At 40.1% G+C, this 18,915-nt stretch overlaps 1 protein-coding gene across 3 annotated transcripts in view; it reads right to left on the bottom strand.

Annotated features, from left to right (window-relative positions):
* Positions 1–18,915, bottom strand: part of LOC149562925 (uncharacterized) — a 243,832-nt gene that overhangs the window by 119,521 nt on the left and 105,396 nt on the right. The window lies entirely within an intron of this gene.

Below are 18,915 nucleotides of genomic sequence, written 5' to 3' on the forward strand. Positions count from 1 at the left end.
TTCTCTATTGTATATATGTTGAGACCTAAAATCGATTAGATTCATATGTCCTGCTTCTAATGAGTACGCTGTAATGTTCTCGTTATAAAATAAATTTTAATTAAGCTATTGTAATTGGGCCGGTTGATTTAATATATCTCAGACCCATTTTTATTTTTGTTTCCGTAGTTTGTGTTGCCATCTACTATCTTTGTACACCCTTGGAAAGTTTGCCCCAACAGGTATTTAAGCACGACATATAGGTAGTTGTTAGGTATGCAATTTGGATTATTTCTTTGTACTGTGAATTCCTGTTGGAGTTCTATGTCGTTGTTCATTTCGGAAGTGAAAGACCTTTCCTATTTGGTTTGTCCGGTTTCGATAGGATTCAACCCTCACCCTATTCCATCACCTTTAACACTTTGCTCAGATCTGGCAAGTCGGAGCACCATCTTTTGGCAATTATTAATTGAATCTTGTTTGTGTTCGAATCTCTATTCTTCTTTGGCATTGTCTGATAAATTCGGAATTAATAGTTTAAAGTGCAAACCTAAAATCATTATTTTTCGTACCTCCTCCATTTCTCACAACACTCTATGCAACTACATTACTTACCGTATGGCCTCCAAGCTAAGTGATACCTCCTCCCAACCAACCATACGACCTCCATATACCCAACTATATAGCCTCCACATGCTCACCGTATGGACCCCATAGTCCCTACTGTATGGCTACTCTGCTAACCATTCTCTCTTCACCATACGGCCCCCTTATACCTCCATACGACCAAACTGCTAGTAGTACATCATCTCTCTCCCACCGTACAACACTTTTGATGTCCCATAATATACCGTACGGCCTACACCATATGACCTTCATCTTTGTCCATACACTACATCCCAATGGCAATATATTATTTTTTAGGAGAGTTGTAGGTACGGGTCATTATAGTGGTATCAAAGCTTTGATCCTGCCAGCTTGTGGACAGTGAATGAGAGTTTATAACTGAAAGAGAAGAAGAACCCATTTCATTGATATAATGGTTGTTGAATCGGAACCCACAGCTGCCAAATTTGTGGCACTACTGAGAGAACTTGCGAGAAATCAAGGATAAATCAATGATACTCAGTGACTCATGGAAAAGACTCTTAAGAAGTTGGCAGACAATAAAATATCTGAAGAAAAAAATGGTCACAATGCGGACTTGGCATCAATTAAAGCAAACCCTCATCCAACACGCTCTTGACCTTCCATGCCGTCTTTTCCCCCACGGATGGAGACACCACCAAGAGTGAAGCATCTGACGTTTGAAGAAATGCAAGAATAGCTAAGAGAAAATTGGAAGAATGCAAATTTTGAGGAAGATATATCCTACAAAAACTATGCAAATCTGAGGATGAGATATTCGGGAGGGGGAAACATAGGTCATTTTAATGATGATCTCAGGAGGATGTTGAGTAAAGTAAATCTGTCACCATTTGACAGATTTGGATTCATATCTATGCAAGCATGGATAATTAAGGCAAATACTTACTTCCAACTTAATCCCATGCCAGAAGAAGAAGCAATTAAATTTACAACCTTACACTTGGAGTGACATCACAACACCATCACACTGGGGCCTGATCAAATAAATACCTATAAAGAATTCACTAAGAGATTGATAAATCGATTTGATGGTAAAGATCTAGAACTCAGTTTCAAAGATTTGGCACAACTGAGGCAAACTGGATCGGTTGACCAGTACATTGCAGAATTTTAGAAACTCTCTATTTTGGTCACGAACATTTCTGAAAGAAGGCGGATAGTGCTCTTCATGGATGAACTGACAGAACCACTGAAGGATTGGGTAAAGGTGTTCGATCCTGCCACCCTATCGGAGGCCATTAAGAAAGCACATAGTATGACATCATCATCGGCATCATCCTCTCGGGGTTACATTCCAAACCATCAACGTTTTTGAGGGACAAAGATAATTAACCTCTGCCAAGGAAGTTGTCATTGATGAAGCTACCAGGCAAGAGTTCCAAAGGAAGAAACTATATTTCAACTGCAAAGGACCATATGAACCTGGACACAGATGCCTCGGGAAAGGAAAGATCCACTACATTGAGGTCATGTTCGATGATGAGGACAAACAGGAAGATATACCCATAGAAGACAGCCAACCCCACAAGGACACCAAAATGGTTAGTTTGAACCGTACGGAAAGAATTGCAACATTGGTACGGTGCGGAGGAACTATTTCCCTAGCCGGTAGCCCGAGGTGCACAGTGTCTCATGTACGGAGAACCCTTCAAGGACAAATGGTTATGGTGATGTTGGATAGCAGATCTACTCTAAACTTCATAAACTCCTCTCTGGTGAAACAAAGAGGTCTACCTTCAAAGATGCACACAGGATTTTAGGTCAAGGTTGCCAGAGGGACTCTCCTGCCCTGCACACACCTTGTTCCTCACAATGGTGATTCACACGATGATTGAAGATTTCTTCATAGTGGACCTTGATGATATGGAGATTATTCTAGGTATATAGTGGATGGAGACACTTGATAAATACACTCAGAGCTTCAAACAGATGGACTTCACTTTTGTTGTCGATGGAAAGAAGGTTGTTCTCCACGGAATGGCAAATGAAGGTCCAAAGGAAATTTTTGCACATTGGATGGAGGCAATTTTTCAGCGTAATGACATCGCTTGGGCTACACATTGTTTTGTCTTGGCAGAACCTATAAAAGCGCAACAGACACCTCCCCAGGATGATCTCCACAATATTTTGAGTAAACATGATAAAGTTTTTATAGACATTCCTCCTAGCATACCGCCTTATCGAGGGTTTGAACACACTATCAAGTTGGAAGCAAGAGCCAAGCTAGTCATAACCACACCCTACAACCGTCCCAGGAAATTCAAAGATGAGATCGAAAAGACGATTCATGAATTGTTAGAGAAATGATGGATTCATTCCAATTCTAACCCCTTTGTGTCATCAGTAGCTTTGGTCAAAAAGGACTACTATGTGTTGAACATAAAAACAATGAAGAATAGATATCTCATTCCAAGGATAGATGAGTTGTTGGATGAATTATATGGCGCAGTTTACTTTTCAAAAACAAATCTCTGTTTTGGTTACCATCAAATCCGCATGAGGAAGATGTGGAAAAGACGGCCTTTCATTGTCACTACAAACATTATGAGTTCCTAGTCATGTCATTCGGATTAACATATGCACCTGCTACATTCCAATCATGCATGAATCACATCTTCAACAAGCAATTATGTAAGTACTTACTGGTGTTTTTTGATGATATTATTATTTATAGCAAGACATAGGAGGAGCACCTAAAGCATCTAGATGAAGTCCTAAGGATCATGAAGGAGCAATCCTTATTCGCCAAGTAATCCAAGTGTGAATTCAATATGATAGAAATATTATACCTGGGGCATGTTGTCAGTAAATATGGAGTTCAAGTTCATCAGGAGAAGATTCAAGCTATCCTTGATTGGCCTCCCCCAAAATCACTCATTGATTTGCGAGGGTCTTTCGGATTGTACAATTATTACAGGGGGTTTGTTAAAAGATTCTCTAAGCTCAATGCACACTTAATGGATCTGACAAGGAAGGGGTCTTTCCAATGGAATGAAAAGGCACAACTCACTTTTGATAAGCTAAAAGAGGCAATGAGCACTTGCCCCGTACTTGCATTATCTGATTTCACTCAACCATTCATTCTAGAGTGCAACACATCCAAGCAAGCCATTGGCGTAGTATTGATGTAAGAGAGACACCCCATACCATTTGAGAGTAGGAAGCTTACACAAATAGAACGCTTATATTCCATCTACGACAAAGAGATGTTGGTCATCGTACATGCACTAATCAAGTTTCGGAAGTATCTAATGGGTGCCAAGTTTCTCGTTCATATGGATCACGATAGTTTGAGATATTTTCTGGAGCAAAGGGATTTGAACGAGAGACAACAAAAATGGGTAAGCAAGTTTCAGGCTTTTGATTTTGACATTGAATATGTGAAAGCAAAGAACAATGTGGTTGTAGATGCTTTGTCCAGAAAACCCACCATTTGCTCACTAAACCGGATTTCAGCTGACTAGAAGGCACATTTGTTGGCAGAATATTCCAAAAACACATTTACTTGTGAGCTAATGGATGGCAACACCCAAGATGATCGGTACAAAGTGGTGGATGACATAATTTACTATAAGAATCGGATATTTTTACTGTTAGAATCCAAATTGAAGCAAAAATTCTTGGAGGTACACGAATCACCCTTGATAGGACACCCAGACTTACTCAAAACGTACAGACATCTCAAAGAGAGGGTTTCATGGAAAGGACTTAAAGGAGACACATTGCACTATGTAAGACAGTGTGTAGTTTGCCAGCAGAACAAATCTGAACATACTCTACCTATCATGTTACTGCAACCTCTACTGATTCCAGATCATAGGCGGGAAAGTATCTCAATGGATTTCATAACTAGACTTCCCAAGGTGAACGAAAAATATTGTATCTTCGTGGTGGTTGACAGATTGACCAAATACGCACATTTCTTTGCTATGCCCTCAGATTTTCATGCCGCACAAGTTGCTGATCTGTTTTTTAGAGAAGTCTTTCATCTATACGAGTTACCCCGAAACATTGTCAATGATCAAGATAGGTGATTCATCAATATCTTTTGGACAGAACTGTTTCGGTTGGCAAGGACAAAATTATCACCAAGTACTAGTTACCACCGTCAAATAGACGGACAAATAGAGATTGTGAGCAAGTGGCTCGAAAGTTACCTCCGAAACTACGTTTCAGCACAATGGGCGTGGATCAAATGGATACACTTAGGAGAATATTGTTACAATACCATGTATCACATGTCCATCGGAATGGCACCATTCAAAGCTCTATACAGGTACAAACCCCTTTCCTTCATTGACACAGTTCTAGGTGACAGTCGTGCAATGAGGGCAAGGGACTGGCTTCAAGAGGGATAGGACATCCTCAGATGTTTGAAAGAAAACTTCCAACGGGCACAAAATCAACAGATAATGTACATCGACAGACACCGAATGGAGAGGAGTTTTGAAGTAGGGGACTTGGTCTATCTTAGGCTCCAGCCATATCAACAGTCCTCATCGAAAGAAAAGGGAAAGAAAAACTGAAGCCATGATTTTATGGCCCCTATCGTGTAGTTTGTCGCATTGGAGAAGTCACCTACAAGCTGGAACTTCCATAGGGGAGCCGTATTCATAACGTCTTTCATGTTTCATGCCTAAAGAAGGCCATGGGACATAACATCATGGTGGCCATAGACCTTCCGCTGCTCAATGAAGGAAAGCTCATATTGGAACCTGTCGAGATCATCGAAGTACATGAGAAGACCCTATGGAACCGCATAATGAAGGAATATTTGGTGCGTTGGAAACACTTGCCATTGTATGACATGACATGGGAGGGCGAGTACATTCTTCAACACTCGGCATTGCATTTTCTTGAGGACAAGCAAAATTTGGGAGAGGAGGATTGTAATGTTCCCATTATAAAATAAATTTTAATTAAGCTATTGTAATTGGGCTGGTTGATTTAATATATCTCGGACCCATTTTTATTTTTGTTTCTGTAGTTTGTGTTGTTGTCGGCTATTTTTGTACACCCTTGGAAAGTTTTCCCTGACGGGTATTTAAGCACAGCATATAGGTAGTTGTTAGGTATGCAATTCCGATTATTTCTTTGTACTGCGAATTCTTGTTGAAGTTCTCTGTTGTTCGCCATTTCAAAAGTGAAAGACCTTCCCTATTTGGTTTGTCTAATTTCGGTGGGATTCAACCCTCACCCTATTCTGTCGCCTGTAACACTTCGCTCGGATCTAGCAAGTCGAAGCACCATCTTTTGGCAATTATTAATTGAATGTTGTTTGTGTTCAAATCTCTATTCTTGTTTGGCATTGTCTAATAAACTTGGAATGAATAGTTTAAAGTGCAGACCTAAAATCATTATTTTCCGTACCTCCTCCGTTTCTCACAACATTCTATGCAACTACATTACTCACCGTATAGCCTCCAAGCTAAGCCATACCTCCTCCCAATCAACCGTACGGTCTCCATATTCTAGTGTCCTCGACGACTTCACTAATGCAAGCTAAAGGCTACCAAACAGCTGTACGAATGTGGAAAAGATTCCAAGAGGTACGGTTGATAAATTGCTGACCGTATGTGAGTGACAGTGCTACTGTATTGGGTGCCAAAGAGGGTTATACACCAACTAAACAGTCCATACAGTGTAAGTGAATCGTTCAGGCAATTTAGAAGGCCGTACAAGACATATATGCTTGTCATACGGTGCTAATAGATGTCTGTCGTACGGTGTGTGAAGCATGAACAGTACGAAGAAATTAATGATACCGTACGGGCAAAAGAGACTAACCGTACGATGAGGACAAAGAATGGTATGAAGGGGTTAGAGGTCGTACGAATGGAGAGAGCTGAACGAAAGGAGGTAATGGGTCGTACGGTGATATTCTAAGGTCGTACTATCAATCTAAACTGCCCAATGCCAAACAATAATGTCCCTGTAGCACAAGGCAATTGATACCACTTAAAAATGTAGGAAGTAACATACACAATTTTCGTATGCAGAGTCCAAGATTCACCAACAGGTATTGATATGCAATTAAGTCCTCAATTTGCCAGATACAGACCAAGAAGAACACCAACGGAATAGAGTGAGGGTTGAATCCCATCGAAACCGCACGAGCTAAATAGGGAAGATCTTTCACTTCCGAAATGGCGAACAATTTCGAACTCCAACAGGAATCCGCAGTATAGAGAAATATAATCCAAAGTATGCCTACAGACTTCCTACAAGCCGTGCTTAAATACTCATCGAAAAATCTTTTCGAGCATGTACAAAGATAGCCGATGGCAACACAAACTATGAAAACAAAAACAAAAATAAAAAATGGGTTCGAGATAAAATAAATCAATCGGCCCATTACAAAGATTAAATTATTATTTAATTTATAACGGGAACATTATAGTCCTCCCATCCCAAAATTTGCTTGTCCTCAAGCAAGTGCAATGTTGGGTGTTGAAGGATGTGCTCGCCTTCCCATGTTGCATTGTCCAACAGTGTCGCCAGTGTACCAAATATTCCTTCACAGTGTGGTTCTATAGGGCCTTTTCACGCACTTTGAGAATCTCAACTGGTTCCAGAATAAGCTTCCCTTCCTCATTGAGTGGCAGAAGGTTAGTAGTGACTGTGACGTGTTGCCCTATAGCCTTCTTTAGACAAGAAACATGGAAGACGTGAATGTGGCTACCCTCCAGAAGTTCCAATTTGTACACTACCTCACCAATGCGACAGATCACATGATAGGGACCATAAAAGCGAGGCTTCAATTTCTCCCTACCTGTTCCTTTTAATGAAGACTATCAGTATGGCTAAAGCTGGAGATAGACCATATCCCCCACTTCAAAACTTCTCTTTATTCAATGTCCGTCGACATACACCTTTTGTCGATTTTGTGCCTGCTACAGGTTCTCTTTCAAGTTCCTCGGTATGTCCTATCCCTCCTGAAGCCAATTCTTCGCCCTTGGGGTGCAACTGTCACCCAGAACTGTGTTGATGAAGGAGAGGGGTTCATGCCAGTACAGAGCTTTGAATGGAGCCATCCCGATAAACATGTGATACTTGGTATTGTAGCAATAGTGCTCGAGATGGATCCATTTTACCCATGCTCATTGTTGTGCCGAGACATAGTTCCAAAGGTAGCCTTCAAGCCATTTGTTCACAATCTCAGTTTGACAGTCTGTCTGCGGATGGTAACTTGTGCTTGGTGATAGTTCTGTTCCTGCCATCCTAAACAATTCTGTCCAGAAGATACTGACGAATCGTCCATCCCGATCACTGACGATGTTTCAGGGTAACCCGTGCAAACGAAAGACCTCTGAAAAAAAAAATTGGCAATTTGTGCAGCTTGAAGGTCCAAGCGAATGGCGAAGAAATGTGCATACTTCGTCAATTTGTCAACCACCACGAAGATACAGTCTTTTCTGTTCACCTTGGGAAGACCTGTTATGAAGTCCATTGATATACTTTCCCACTTATGTTCGGAAATTGGTAAAGGTTGTAGTAGCCCGACAGGGAGTGTGTTCGGACTTGTCCTGTTGGCAAACTGTACATTCTCTTACATGCTGCAACACATCCCCTTTCAGTCACTTCTATGAAAATCTCTCCCGAATACTTCTATAAGTTTTAAGAAAGCCAAGGTGTCCAGCCAGAGGTGAGTCATGTACTTCCTTCAGGATCTTCTGCTTCAGTTTGGATTCTGGCACCAGGTATATCCAATCTTTATAGTAGATCATCCACCACTCTATACCAATCATCATGTGTGTGTCCATCCATTATTTCACAAGCAAATGTTTGGAATATTCTACTAATAGTTGTGCCTTCCAATCAGCTAAGATCTGGTCTAGCGAGCAGATGGTGGATTTTCTGGACAAGGCATCTACAACAACATTGTTCTTCTCTTTTACATATTCAATGTCGAAATCAAAAGACTGAACTTTGCTTACCCATTTTTGTTGCCGTTCATTCAAGTCCCGCTGCTCCAGGAAATATTTCAGACTATTATGATCCGTACGGATGACAAACTTAGCACCTACCAAATACTGCCAGAATTTGGTTAGTGCATGTACAATGGCCAACATTTCTTTGTCGTAGATGGAATACAGGCATTCTACTAGTGTAAGCTTCCTACTCTCATAGGCAATAGGGTGTCTATCCTACATTAGAATTGCTCCAATGCCCTCCCCGGACGTGTCGCATTCCAAATTGAACGGTCAAGTGAAGTCAGGTAGTGCAAAAACCGGGCAAGTGCTCATGGCATCTTTTAGCTTATCAAAGGTGAGTTGTGCCTCGTCGTTCCACTGGAAAGCTCCCTCCTTCGTTAGATCCGTTAAAGGTCTACTAAGCTAAGAAAATCCTTTGACAAATCTCCTGTAGTAATTGCACAATTCAAAGAATCCTCACAGATCCGAGAGTGATCTTGGGGGAGGCCAGTCAAGGATAGCCTGAATCTTCTCCTAATGCACTTGAACCCCGTATTTATGACAACATGCCCCAAGTACAATATCTGTCACCCCAAACTCACATTTGGACTACCTGGCGAACAAGGAATGTTCCTCCATAATACTTAGAACTTCATTCAGATGTTTCAGATGCTCCTCCCATGTCCTGTTATAAATAAGATCATCAAAGAATACCAATAGATACGCAATTGTTTGTTGAAGATGCGGTTCATGCATGATTGAAATGTAGCAGGTGTGTTGGTCAATCCAAACGGCATAACCAGGAACTCATAATGTTCGTAGTGGCAGCGAAAAGTCGTTTTCTCCACATCTCCTTCCCTCATTCGGGTCTGATGGTATCCGGAACGGAGACCTATTTTTGAAAAGTAAACCGCACCATGTAGTTCATCCAGCAACTCATCTATCCTTGGGATGGGATACCTATTCTTTATTGTTCTTTTGTTCAGTGGGCGATAGTCCAGACACATATGCATCGTTCTGTCCTTTTTGACCAACACCACGGATGACACAAATGGGCTAGAACTGGGACGGATCCATCCTTTCTCAAGCAATTCCTGAATCATCCGTTCGATCTCATCCGTGAATTTTTTGGGGTGGCGTTACGATGTGGTTATAACTGGTTTTGCCCTTGATTCCAACTTGATTGTGTGTTCAAACACCCAATGAGGTGGTATGCCAGGAGGAATATCCATAACTTTTTCATGCCTACTTAAAATATCCTGAAGTTCATCATCTTGTGGAGGTGTTTGGTGCCCTTTTATAGGTTCCGCCAAGATAAAACAATGCGCAACACACGCAACATCATCGTGCCACAAGATTGCCTCCATCCGATGCGTAGAAACTTCCTTCAAACCTTCATTTGCCATCCCTCAGAGAACAACCTTCTTTCCGTCAACCACAAAAGTGAAGTCCATCCACTTGAAACTGAGTGTACTCATCAAGGGTCTCCATCCACTGTATGCCCAAAATGACTTCCATGTCAATGAGGTCCACTATGAAAAAGTCCTCTGTCACCGTGTGATTCATCATTGTGATGCTCAGCTACAGAACAAGGTGCGTGCAGGGTAGGAAGGTCCCTCCGGCTACCTTGACTTGAAAGCTTGTGTGTGCTTCCGTAGGGAGACTTCTTCGCTTTACCAAGGATGAGTTTATGAAATTCAAAGTAGCTCTACTATCCAACATCACTGTAACCCTTTTTCCTTGAAGGGTACCCTGTACACGGAAAACTATGCACCTCGGACTGCCAGCCAATGCAATGGATCCTCCGCGCTATACCAAGGTGGATATTCTCTCCATATGGTTTAAACTGGCCATGTTGGTGTCACTGTTAGGTTGGTTATCTTCGAACAACATTTCTTCTTGTTCGTGTTAGTCCTCATCATCTGACACGACCTCGATGTAATGGATCTTTCATTTCCCGAGGCATCGATGGCCCGGCTCCCAAGGTCCCTTGCAATTGAAACACAATTTCTTCCTTCAGAGTTCCTATCGAGTAGCTTCATCCAACGACGACTTCTTGGGCGGAGGTTTGTCCCTTAGAAATGTTGCTGGTTTCGAATGTGACTTCGAGAGGATGAGGATTATGCTGACAACGATGCCATACTTCGTGCCTTACTGATTGCTTCTGACAAGGTAGATGGATTGAATCCCTTCACCCAACCTTTCAACGGTTCTGCTAGTCCGTCCATGAAGAGCACGACCCGCTTTCTTTCGGAAATGTCCGTGACCAACACTGAAAGTTTCTAGAATTCTGCAATGAACTAATCTACCGATCCAGTTTGCCTCAGTTGCGCCAAATCTCTGAAATTAAGCTCAAGGTCTTTCCCATCAAATTGTTCTATCAATCTCCAAGGATTCTGCATAAGTCTTTATTTGATCATGCCCTAATGTGATGGTGTCGTGGTGCCACCATTCGTGCGCAACTCCCTCCAAGTGCAACGCGACAAATTTGATTGCTTCTTCTAGCATAGGATTCAGCTGGAAATAGATATCGGCTTTCATGACCCATGCTTGCGCTGATATAGAACCTAATCCGTCAAACGGAGACAGATTCACCTTACTCAACTTTCTCTTGAGATCATTGTTAAAGTATCCTCTATTTCCACCTCCCGAATATCTCATTCTCAGATCTACGTAATTTTTGTATGATATATGTTCTTCAAGGTTTGCATTCTTCCACTCTTCTCTTATCTCTTCAAAGGTTGGTTGTCTTCCTTCGTGTTGTGTCTCCGTCCGTGGTGGAAAAGTTGGCATGGAAGGCCGAGAGCCTGTTGGTTGTGGGTTTGATTTACCCATCACCGAGTCCACGCTATGACCATTTTGTTCTCCTCTAGATATTTTGTTCTCCGCCAACTTCTTGAGAATTTCTTCCATGAGTTGCTACGTATCAATGATCTGTGCCTAATTCCTGGAAAGTTCCCTCAGAAGAGCCACAAGTTCGGCAACGGTTGGTTCTCGTTCATCCGCCATTCGATCAACAGAACGTGTCTTTTTCCGGCTATAAACTCTCATTCACTATCCACAGGCTAGTAGGATCGAAGAGCTCTGATACCACTGTAGTGTCCCCGATGACTTCACTAGCACAAGCTGAAGGCTACTAAACAACTATATGGATGTGGAAAAGATTGCAGGAGGTACGGTTGATAAATTGTTGACCCTACATGAGTGACAGTGCTACTGTACTGGGTGCCAAAGAGGGTTGTACACCTACTAAATAGTCCATAGGGTGTAAGTGAACTGTTCAGGCAATTTAGAAGGTCGTACGAGACATATATGCTAGTCGTTCAGTGCTAATAGATGTCTATCATACGGTGTGTGAAGCATGAACAGTATGGAGGAATTAATGATGTCATACGGGTGGAATGACTAACTGTATGGTGAGGACAGAGAATGGTATGAAGGGGTTAGAGGCCGTACGGATGGAGAGAGCTGAACGGAAGGAGATAATGGGTTGTACGGTGATATTCTAAGGCCATATGGTCAGTCTAAAGTACCCAATGCCGAACAATAATGTCCCTGTAGTGCAGATAGATGATTCAACAATACAAGCCAATTGATACCACTTAAAAATGCAGGAAGTAACATACACAATTTCTGTACGCAAAGTCCAAGATTCACCAACAGGTACTAATATTCAATTAAGTCCTCAATTTGCTAGATACAAACCAAGAAGAACACCAACGGAATAGGGTGAGGGTTGAATCCCATCGAAACTGCATGGGCCAAATAGGGAAGATCTTTCACTTCTGAAAAGGCGAACAATTCCGAACTCCAACAGGAATCTGCAGTACAGAGAAATATAATCCAAATCATGCCTACAGACTTCCTACAAGTTGTGCTTAAATACCTATCGAGAAAATCTTTTCGAGGGTGTACAAAGATAGCCGACGGCAACACAAACTATGAAAACAAAAATAAAAATGGGTCCGAGATAAAATAAATCAATCGGCCCATTACAAAGATTAAATTATTATTTAATTTATAACAGGAACATTACACATATACCTAACCGCACAGCCTCCACATGCTCACTGTACGAACCCCATAGTCCCTACCGTACGGCTACTCTGCTAACCATTCTCTCTTCACCGTACGACCCCCTTATACCTTTGTATGGCCAGACTGCTAGCCGTACATCATCTCTCTCCCACCGGATGTCACTTTTGGTGTCCCATAATATACAGTACAGCCTTTAGCTTTGTTCGTAAACTCCATCCCAGTGGCAATATATTGATTTTTTAGGGAAGTTGTAGGTACAAGTCATTACATACACTGAGCTCAAAAACCCTTGTGGGAGCCTACTATTATATCTGCATATCTATTAGAAATAGGACACTGCACAATGAACAAACATGTTAGCAATAAAGAGTTTTGACATGTTTGCTTGCTTTCTTTACTGTTGTTATGCATTTTTATTTCATTAAAATGCGTAGCATCTTAGGAATATGAAAATGATGGGAAGGTGAGATACTAGCATTGCTTAGATCCATTGGATCTAACACTTTCTCTCATTATGCAAGATTTGGAAGCTTGGAGGGAAAGTAATGTGGAACAAGAATCAAGCAAGAACGAGAAGACACAATGTGACCAATCATTATAGGCAATGGCTAGTGCCCATGACCCTTTCCTTTCTCTTTTAGTTCTATCATGTTATTCATTTTCAGAAAGTAGGAACTCGTAGCAGAAGTTTAGGGGCTACTCTCACAGTCATCAACCTTGACTGCAAAGATCTCGCATCCTTTCCTTCCATATTTCTTAAGTTGCATAGCAGATATCTGTTTTGCTTTAATTTCATGTTTAATCCCTATAATGCTTATCAGCCTACCTCAATCATCCAAACAATTTACAGTTTTGGCAAGACAGTCTACCTTGGCGTTATGCTCACTGAGCCAATTGATGCCTATGATAATGTCATAGACCCAAGAGGTGCTACATATAAATTCAGTTCCATTGGAAATTTTGGAAAGTCAACCTGAGCCTCAAACAGACACTGCTCTACCTTAGCCCTTGACTGGTTTGCATATTTGACTATCCATGGTTTTTCCATAAAACTAGATCTCTTTGGAAATCTACTTAACACTCTAGGTGATATAAAGCATTCAGAAGCTCCAGTATCAATTAAAATGGAGATAGGGTTTTCGTAGATCTTACCCGAAATTCCAATTGGACCTATTTGTTGTTCTGCTTGCCTATTATCCAGGGCTGCATGGATCATCTGCTGAAAAATTTGTTGTTGTGGAAGAGCTGGTTGTTGTGACTGATTGGTGTTGGGTTTGTTGGGGCATTTATTAGGAAAATGATCTCCTCCACAGGTGAAACAACCAAAAAGTGGTCCCTTCCTCTCATTATTCTTATTTGCATTAAAATTGCTTTTAACATCCTTAACTCCATTTCCCTTTGACTCTAGTTTGCTGTACTTTAAGTCCTTAAACTGTCTTTTCTGAGGTCCTAAATCAGCACCTTTTGAATTCCAGTTTATTTTCCTTTTATTGTCTTAGATGGAGTCATCTTACTTGATTTTGTGCTCTTGCCGAACAGCCTTTTGTAGAGCTTCCTCTATGGTTCGAAGAGTGAGAACATCAACTACACCGCCTATTCTGTTGTTCAGACCAATAATGAATTTCTTCACTTTCAAATTGGTATCCTGTTGATATGCTGGTACATACTTTAATAGTCAGGTGAATTTCTCCCAGTACTTGTGTACTGACATATCTCCTTGCTTCAAGTTTTGGAAGCTAGAAGTTTCTGATCATAAAAGGTTTGGTGTACCCAGCGGTTCCTAAAAATGGTAACAAACTTTTCCCAAATTATCTCAGTGGTTTTAATATTCTGCTCAACTTTGGTGTCTCCCCACCAGGTTGCAGCTTCTCCAGTAAAATGATATATCCCCCAAACCACTTTTGAGGTTTTAGAGAAGTTTCTAATTTCAGTTAAGCTTCTGCTTCCTCCCCGGACTCAGAACCAAAAAACTTGGGTGGTTTGATTTTCTTAATGTCCGCTAAAAGATCAGCCACTATTTCTTGTTTCTTTTGTTTTTCAGTTTGTTTGGGTGAAGAGGTTCTCTTGTTATGTCTGGAGACTTTTGTCTCTGCTCTAAGAGGAGGTGATTATTGAGTTTCTTCATGACTATGCCCCATCTAGGTTGCCATCTCATTCATTCCTCTTTCCATGTTTTCCAACTTCAATTGCGATTCTTGCAAAATCTAAAGTAACCAAGTCATTAGAAGATTGAGTGTTTTCACGAATTATGCCTTAATCTACAACGTTCTCGTTGCTGTTCTTTTTTTTTTATTGGTTTTGTTTTTTATGCCTTTGTATAGATTTGAAACCACATAACATGAACAAGAAGGAATTTATAATAATTTGCAAACTAAAGATTGAACTATTGTTGAAATAATATTGATTTTCAAACTAATAAAATCAAATACATAGCAGACTTTTCAACTCACTAATTACTCCAACATATAACATAATGTTCCATTAATGACTTTCCATCTTGCTGCTACAGAAACATGAATAGTGTCATGCTACATTGACGTCAATAGTGTCACGCTACAATAATGTGAATAGTGTTGCACTACAATGTTGCTACAGTAAAATCTGCCTTCAATCAGTCCAAGATCCTCATAAAATCATCCTTTCAACATGACATAAGCATTGGACAAGAAGCAGGAATGATATGAGCAAACAGCCAATCTGCCTGTAGCTAGAAATGCACCCAATCTACCTGTTAATGAAGCTGATAGCAATGAATTCCAAAAGCCAAACCCCAAGGGAATGACGTCTAGAATGTCAAAAGAGAGGATAGACGTCCTCTAATGCCAAGAACAGATGTGCAATTCACACATCAATTTTCTTCTCATATTCAACGTTACGAATGAAGCCACTAATGCTCCCTTTTATTCTTTCTCCAAGAGTCGATTCAACTCACATGAGCAATGTGGGATAAAAAATGTGCAATATAAAACATATTAAAATAATCACTTATGTCTCCCTTAGGTGCCCCTTTTTTATTTGCACACATTCCCATTAAATTTAATATTAAAGTAACACTTTAATATTTCACAACTAAATTAAATGTTACTTTAATAATACTTCAGGCATAAAAATATATTAGCTATCAGATCCGAATAGCATGAATGGTAGCTTGTCAGAAAGCTCTCGCCGAGTAGTATCAAATTCAATCACCAAAACTAGCTTCCCCTGTGTCCTGCTAACTTACTAAAAATAGTAAGTATGCCTGAGACTGAGTAAATCAACTCCGTTTTGGCCAAAACACTCTAGGATCCCTTTAAACCCTTCGTTAGCCCTTGAGACCATGTAGAACTAGGCTAATGCACACACACTTGGTCGACTACTAAAGTGGGGACATTACAATCAACTAACGTTTGCAACTATGGTGCAGACCCAAAATATTATAAAGCATATTGGAAGGAATGAAATAAAAAGGTAAAACAAAAGTCTTTTCTAACATTTGAATGCTATGATTTTTTGAGGACAAGTATAGGAGAAGGTTTTTTAGAAACCCTAACCACATGCTGCGTTTTCCTCTTCAATTTTTTCATGAACTTTCAGGACACCATGACTGTTGTCTTTGCTGGCCTTGTTGCTCGGGCAAGAACTGCTCATCTTCTCTTGTCGTGACTTCTTTCTTTATCGATCAAATGCCGTTACTGGCTCATCTGTTGTTGTTTGATTCCATGAATGTTGTTCTGATCTGGATTTTCCTGTCGTATTGGTTGGGTATGTGTTTGTAACACCATGGCTAGACGTTTGCTGTGACTACACAACGATTCTCCTTGGTTACCGTGATTGTCTCGCTGTGCTTGGTGGTTGTATGGTGTTGTCTTTGGTTTCTTTCTTCTCTGTCCACTTGTCGTGGCTTCTACTTCATTTCCATGTCATGGCTCTAGTTAATCCATGTTGTGGCTCAGTCTTTTTTCCTATGACTCGTAGATGGACATTTGTCTACTGGTATATAGCCACCACTTGGAGGATTTTGATTTTCTTTAAAATCTTGCAGCCATTTGTTGGAGTTGTTGTGTTGTGACATGAGGAATTTGTGGATATGTCTACTTACTAGCATTTAGAAATGCCTTGCCATGATTGGAGAGATGCTTTCTTTCTGCACTTTCAATGGTTGTTTCTGATGGTTTTCTAGGGGCGTGTTTGCTTTGAAATCTCATAGTTGTTGGAAGCCTACTATACAAGGTAAGAACATGATCTTTCTTGATAGAAAATGATGCCTATTTTGTTCTTTTTTGTTCTAAGATCAAAACCCAAACTAGGTATTTTCTTTTATAGCATTGTACGCTCTTGGTATTTGAGAATTTATTGTGGCATTATACTGCCATTGCTGGGTATTAAACCTCTTACAGTTTTAACATAAAAGAAGAAATCTGCCTTACTCAGTTTCTTTTGAAAGATGTTACTGCATACTATTAGCTCTTGGTATTTGAAAATCTGAGACATTCATGTAAAACATGACTTTTTCTAGAAATTTGTTTTTAGTCTTATGTTTCTATATGCAATTTTTGTAGAAATTCAAGAGTTTCAACTGGTTGTAACTCCTTTGTGCTCCTTCCTTTATTGTCGATAAATCTGAAACTTTCTATGCTTGTTGTATTTAAGGAAATGTAGAGATTCTAGAATACTAACAACAGATCTATATGGTTTGATATATCCCTCTTCTGATTTTATTTGCTATGAAATTTGAGAGTTGAAAACCTTTTACTTCCTGTTGTACATGCTTGAATTCATGTGGTACTTTGTTACTGATGATATCCAGAACTTCCATCCTTTTCACTTCTGATAGTTCTAATGCTAATTTGCCTGATAAATTGCGTGGTTTCATACAATTTTATTTTCCATGTCACCCTTCTGGGAATCTATCATCGTTGCACTTTGATACTCCGTTTGATCTTCAATCTCTCATTTAGCACACTTGTATTCTCTCTCTTTTTGCAACTTGATGGCTTTCAGCTCTGTTATTCTATTTAAAACAAAAGGTTTCAAGCCTATTCGACTTGTCCCTTTAATGCTTTTGCTTTTCTATTATGAATCTGCCATACACAAATAATTCAATCAATTATTATCACATTGTACAAGAAAGAAACATGTTAATAATAAAGCATTTATCGTGTTTGTTTTCTTTCTCTGCTGATGTATGTTTTTATTTTGCTAAGATGAGTAGCATGTTAGGACTGTGAATGTGATGCGAAGTGAGGCATTGGAATTGCTTAGATCCATTGAATCTAACAACCTCTTCCTATGAATGCAAAGATCAGGTGCACGGAAGGGATGTGGTTCGAGGCAGTGAAAGGATGGAAGCGAATGGATACAAGTTGACCAGTCATTAGAGGCAATGACTGGTGCCTGTGACCTTTAATCTCTTTGTACTTCTTCCATGTTATTTATTTTGGTAGAGTAGGAGTATATATCAGTAGATAATGGCTACTCTCAAAGTCAAATGTGTGAGAAATTTCACTTTCAGCATATTTATTTCATGTTCGTAAATATCAATTGTACCATCATGGTGGATAATACAAAGACATTATCTATTATTTCAATTTGAATGAAAAATGTCTCTTTTTTTGCAATTTTGAGTATAACTTCAAAGTGATAAACACGTGTCATGTATAACTTGAAAGTGATAAACACGTGTCATGTCCCCTCTTTTAGCTTAGTCTAGCAGAGACATGTGAGTTAGCTTATTATGGGGTCTTGTAGGTTGACAAGGTTGGATAGAGACCCAGTATGGTCATTCAGTGTTGGGGACTTGATGTTCTGGCAGTTATTGATCAGTTGGGAGATGTTCCTTGTTTTTAGGAGGCAATTCCTACTTTTTAGGAGGTATGATCTTGCCCAGGGTTGGGTCTCCACGAGATTACTCTTTGCGTTCAGTTTCAGAGGAATACGGCTTGTTTCCTAAATTTTAGGAGCATCCCTAGATTTTAGGGATGAGACTGCTAGTGGATCGTTGATTTCCAACTTCAGTCACAGACAGGTGACAGGATGATTTTATGGTTTGTGATGTCAGTTGGGCATTTTGTGGCTATTTCGGTTATATTTTTAATATTTCTTAAGTTAGTGTTTAATAATTAAATAAGGCTAAGTTATTAGCCATTTTGGAGTAATAAGGGGTTTTTGGCCTCATCTGGATGCACATCCTATAATGTGATAGCTCGTTCGAAAGGTCTCAAAATTCTCTAAATCTTTCTCTTTGGTCTCAGGGCAATTCAGTGAACAGATTTCTATCTATGAGGAAAAAGGTCATTTTCTAGTAACATGACCCCTTTAGAATAAGAAATTATAACACTTTCATTATCCAATGCCA

This window comes from Cupressus sempervirens, chromosome 4 (assembly GCF_028749045.1).
Source record: "Cupressus sempervirens isolate cs-2001-9-10 chromosome 4, ASM2874904v1, whole genome shotgun sequence".
Taxonomy (NCBI): Eukaryota; Viridiplantae; Streptophyta; class Pinopsida; order Cupressales; family Cupressaceae; genus Cupressus; species Cupressus sempervirens.